The sequence below is a fragment of the Rutidosis leptorrhynchoides genome, chromosome 6, assembly GCF_046630445.1.
Source record: "Rutidosis leptorrhynchoides isolate AG116_Rl617_1_P2 chromosome 6, CSIRO_AGI_Rlap_v1, whole genome shotgun sequence".
NCBI lineage: Eukaryota > Viridiplantae > Streptophyta > Magnoliopsida > Asterales > Asteraceae > Rutidosis > Rutidosis leptorrhynchoides.
Genome location: NC_092338.1, coordinates 208597942 through 208604571, shown reverse-complemented (window position 1 = coordinate 208604571; position 6630 = coordinate 208597942).

The window sequence follows — 6630 nt, the reverse complement described above, 5'->3', positions numbered from 1 at the left end:
ACCATATATCACCATCAGCCCATCACCTTTTCCATCACGATGATAACCACCATTGTGTTCTTTCATTTCCACTGCTTCTGTTTCGTATCTCTTGATCCACAACCATCTCACCACCTTGAATACCACCCTCATCATCTCGATCTCAACCGCCAAACAACTATAACTTCTGCTAGCGTTCGGTTTCTATTTTAGATCGAATCAAACCCAATTACGATCGAGCTTTATCACCATCCCATCATTTATAATTGTTGTTGTTGAGTTAGTCAAAGTAACCCACCACCACCCTCGTCCACCTTGCGAACCCAAAACAACCCTCACCTCAATCATCATGATCACCACCACTCTCAACTCCACAAACCACCTTGAATATCTTTTTCTGTTTCTTTCTCTTATTGAACACAACCAATAACCACAATCACCGTAACAAATAATTCCACTTTTCCAATACTAATATGTTCCTTTTTAAAAAAAAAACCGAACCCTTTTAATTTGGGCCATGTTCTTTTCAGTTGGGCCATGTATGATTTGTGTTATTAGGCCAAAAAGAAAAATAGAAATTGGAAACTGATATATAGGCGATAATGATTATGATTATAAATAATGATATTATGATTATGATTTTATGTGGTGAAAATTATGATGTTAGTAATTGATGATGATGATGTTGAACTATGATAATCGTATGATGATGGATGTCACGATTAAGTGATGAAGAAGATGAAACAGTTAGATATAAATTATATATTTAATTCGGAGTATTATAACAGAAACATAAGCAACAGAGCAACGATTTGGGTTTGTTTGGTTTAACCGAGAGGTCTCGAGTTCGAGCCTCAGCTGTAGCATTTCTTTTTTTAGAAAAAGAAGATGAAGTAGAACAGACAGGATAAAATGCTTAAAGATATATAGAAACGGAATTAAATCATATTAGCTTGGATGGTTATGGGTGTTGTGGGTTACGCGAGATATCGCGGGTTCGAGCCCGGGCTGGGGCAGTTTATTTTTTGAAGGTTTTCCTATTACGGTAGTATTACTATTATTATTATTATTATTATTATTATTATTATTATTATTATTATTATTATTATTATTATTATTATTATTATTATTTTTATTTTTATTATTTTTATTATTATTATTATTATTATTATTATTATTATTAATATAAGTATGATTATTATTATTACAATTAATATAACTATCATTATTAGAAATATTATTATTATTATCATCTTTAATATTATCGTTATTATTATTATTTTTATTATTAAAATTATCATTTTATTATTAAAAGTATCAATATTATTAAAATTATCATTTTTACTAAAATTATCATTTTAGTATTATTAAAACTTTCATTATTATTATTATTATTAGAATTATCATTATTTTTATCATTATTATTTTTGTTATCATTATTATTATTATTTTTAACATTAATATTATTATTCTTAACATTATTATTATTATTATTATTATTATTATTATTATTATTATTATTATTATTATTATTATTATTATTATTATTATTATTATTATTATTATTATTATCATCATCATTTTTACTAAAAGTATCATTATTATTATTATTATAACTATATTATTATTATCAATACTACTATTAATATTATTATTACAATAAAAATTAGTTATATAAAAGTATATTTAACAAAAACTATATTAATATTCTTATAATAAATATTAATTATTTATTTAAAAGCATATAAAATAAATATATTAATTAAGTTATTAACAAAATATATAATTTATTAAGATAACATTTATATCACTAATAATATATAATTTTGTTCGATTACAATTATATGTGTTAATATATATACAAATGATATAGGTTCGTGAATCCGTGGCCAACCCTGCATTGTACAGTTCAGTCGTATGCATATTTTACTACAAAATATCGTATCATGAGTTATAGTCCCATTTTTACTATCTAATATTTTTTGGGATGAGAATACAAGCAGCTTTGTAAATGTTTTACAAAATATACACAAGTACTTGAAACTACATTCTATGGTTGGATTACTATACAAATATCGCCCCTTTAGCTTGGTAACCTAAGAATTAGGGAAATGGCCCCTAATTAACGCGAATCCTAAAGATAGATTTATGGACTTTGACATGCCCCAGTCAGAGATATGAACTGCTTTAATACTTCGATTTAAATATATACTGATTATGATTGCCGGTATATATGGCATACTGATTGCGAAGTGCCGGTATGCAGGGGATATTCTATATGCATTACGTTAATGTCGGTTACCAGGTGTTCATCATAAGAATGATTTTTATACAGATTTCTATATGCCTGTATGCTATTTATGAAAAATGAAATCTTGTGGTCTATTAAAAAATTATTGAAATGATTGTTTATCATAAACCTATGAACTCACCAACCTTTTGGTTGACACTTTTAAGCATGTTTATTCTCAGGTATTTAACAAATCTTTCGCTGTGCATTTGCTCATTTTAAAGATACTTCTTGGAGTCGTTCATGGCATATTTCAAAAGACGTTGCATTCAAGTCATTGATTTCGAAAAGATCGTTATTAAGTCAATGACAGATTAGTTATTCTTATTATTGGAATCGTATATCATTTTTTTATAGAAAGGTTATATTTTAAAATGAGTTGTCATTTAAAATGAATGCAATGTTTGTAAAACGTATCATATAGAGGTCAGTACCTCGCAATGGGACCAGATGTTGAAGTCTTCGTCCAGGTGGATTTGGACGGGTCCTTATACGTGGTATCAGAGCATTGGTCCTAGCGAACCAGGTCTTACATTAGTGTGTCTAACTGATAGTTGTTAGGATGCATTAGTGAGTCTGGACTTCGGCCATGTCTGCATTTCAAAAGTATTACTTATCATCTTTGTCGGAAAATTTCATGTTTATCATCTTAAGTCTTGACACGTGTTTTTGCATTTATTGCATACACGGTGTGTAGACGAATCATATCCTATCATATCTGTTATAGTGGATCTTATTGTGCGCTTTCCGAAATTCCCTCTGTAAATTACGGAATCTTTTTACTATATATATGTATTCGAGAAGATGGAGATATCATCCAGTATTCAACCCTCAATTCATATCAAAAATCATTTCATAACTTTCTGTGATCGCGTAAGATGGCCTCTTCGAACAGACCAAGTTCCTCCAGCTCCGAAGACAGTGTGGCGGGAGCGCACCAACCGATCAACTACCGTGACTTCTTTAGAAAATGGGGATGGGTTCGCGAAATACTTACCCTATTGAGAAATGAATAAGGTACTCCATATCAAGAGCCGAACTTACCATCTAACATCTGATTACTCGATCCGCTTACCGGCGAACCTGTTCACAACACCGTTTTCACTCTTTTCGCAAGGATTTTCTGCTTCGAAGTTCGACTCGATGTAGTTAAAGATAATATTAGTCCTCTACTCCCGAATGCTAATTAGGTAGGATTATTAGAAGAAGTTAGGAGACTTCGTACTAAATATCAAGAATTGATGAACCTTATAGAAGAATGGGTAGAACAAATTCATAGACTTGAGGGTAAAGTAGAAACCCTGGAGGTGACGGTGTTCGATGAAATGACCCGTCCTAATCCATCTGGACGAATACATTACATTTGGTTACATCGTGAGGTACTTGACCTCTATATGATACATTTTACAAATATTGCATTCGTTTTTAAAAGACTAACTTTCATTACATCGAAAGTTCACGGCATGCATACCATTTCATAATATATCCAACTATAATTGACTTAATAATAATCTTGATGAACTCAATGACTCGAATGCAACGTCTTTTGAAATATGTCATGAATGACTCCAAGTAATATCTCTAAAATGAGCAAATGCACAGCGGAAGATTTCTTTCATACCTGAGAATAAACATGCTTTAAAGTGTAAACCAAAAGGTTAGTAAGTTCATTAGTTTATCATAATCAATCATTTCCATAATTTTAATAGACCACAAGATTTCATTTATTCAATAATCATACACTTGCAAGTGTTTAAAATTCATTCATATGGATTGAACACCTGGTAACCGACATTAACAAAATGCATCTAGAATATCCCCAAACATATAAACATCGAAGTACTAAAGCAGTTCAAATTCTCTGACTGGGGCGTGTCAAAGCCCATAGATCTATCTTTAGAATTTACGCTCAATTGGTGGCAATTATAATAAACACCAATTCTTAGGCTACCAAGTTCAACAAGGGCGATATCCGGTATAACAATTCAACCATAGAATGTACTTTCGATTACTTGTGTCTATTTCGTAAAACATTTATAAAAGTGCATGTATTCTGAGTCCCAAAAATATATATTGCAAAAGCATTTAAAAAGAGAGCAAATGAAACTCACAATACTGTATTTCGTAGCAATTATGCATATGATGACACTGAACAAGTGCAGGGTTGGCCTCGAATTCACGAACCTATATCATTTGCATATATATATTAAAATATATACTCGTAATCGAACAATCTCATATCTTATAACTTTATATATTATATATTTAGTTTGTATATATATTTGAAAATGATTATTATTTATATAGTTATATTAATATGTCTATATCTGAAAAATACCTAATTTATTGTATATAAAAATTTTATTTAAGTAATGTTCATATGTTTTATATATAGTTATATGACTTATTAATATAATTGTAGTATATGTAATAGGTATGTTTTATATACAAAATATTTATTTGTTTAAAAATGATGGTTTTGATATTAATGATTTACTAAGAATAATAATAATACTAATAATAAATTTATTAAAAATGATAATTTTAATAATAATAATAATGATATTGTTAATAATGATACTTTTATCTAATTATATAAATTAATAATACTAATAGTTACAAAAGTGATACTAATATTAATATTAATCATAATCATATTAATAATAATAATACTAAAATGAAAAAATTTATAATAATCTTAATTATAAAAATATTAATTATAATTAATGTTTCTATTACTTATAAATATAATTATAATATTTTAAATAATAATAATTGTATTACTAATAACATCAATAATAATTATAATAACAACAATAATCCTAATTGTAATTATGATACTTATACTAATGTTAAAGAAATTGATAATATTCTTAATTTGATTAATATTAATGATACTTCTAAGTATTATAGGTAATAACAATTATCATAATAATAATAACAATGATGATAATAATAATATTGGTTATGTTAAAAATACTCATAATATTAATTTTAGTAATAATAATAATTAACATGATAATAATAACATAAATGATAATAATAATAATAATAATAACAATAATAATAATAGAACTAAAAGTAGAAGTGTATACCCTTCACACAATACGTTTCTAAAAAGAATTGTCCTTGACGAGACTCGAACCCGTGACCTCTCGACTAACACCAACAACCACAGAAACCGTCCCTCTGTTACATTATTTCTGTTTTAGTTCACCACCAAAATTTATTTAACATTTTATACATTGTTTTCCTCCTCCTCCTTTTTCTGATAACTAGTCGACCCAGGAACCAACCAAATTTTATATCAACAAGTTTACAATTTGAATTAAACTGTGATATGGAACTGAAACAATCAATTGTGATTGCTATTGTTTGGCAAAGGAAAGAAAAGAAAAAAAATAATAAAAATGGATTATAGCAGCAGCAACTACTGTTCGAAAGAAAATGAAGAACATGAAATTACTTTTTGATATTGGAATGTTTTGAGACTTCGATACCTACATGAAAACGTTTGAAAATCAACTCCTTAACACTCTTCAATCACCAATTGATCCAGAAACAACATATAAATCATGAATTAGAAGTAAGAACAAACAGTTGACTTTTTTTATTTGAACATTGACTTCGAAATTTGCAATCGATTCTTCGAATTAGCTTTTGTAACTTTGTAGAAAGTTTCAAGACATGAATTTGAACGTTTTGGCATTGACACATTTTGATAATTGGCTGGAAATTGAAATATGGATTAAAAGTGATCGTGAATATATAAACGGTTCTGTTTTTTTTTTTTTTTTTGACGGTTTTAAAAAAAATCTGATAACAGCTACTGCAATTATATTGGATGTTGATAATGAAATTAGATTACAATTTATCAATGACACAGAATGGTTGATTGATAATTGTTTGTAGTTATGTTTGGTTCGACAATGGTTCACGAGCAAGGGAGAAGAAAAGCAAAAAAAATAATAGAACTGATAGAGATGGATATCACGCTTGTATATATAATTGAACTGTACTATGTTTTTAATTTAATATTAATAATTAATAATTAATAATATATAATAACAATACTATTAATATTTAACATTATTAATAGTAACAATAATAATAATAAATATAAATATTAATGATAATAATAATTGTAAAAATGATAATAATAATGTTAATAATGATAATAATAATATCATACTAATTATGATAATATTAATATTGTTAATGATAATAATAATATTAGTAATAATAATATAATATATATATATATATATCAAATCTCATCTTTATATGTTATATAATGATGTTATTAATACAAATGTTGGTATTTGACAGTAATAATAATATTACTATAACAACTATATTTG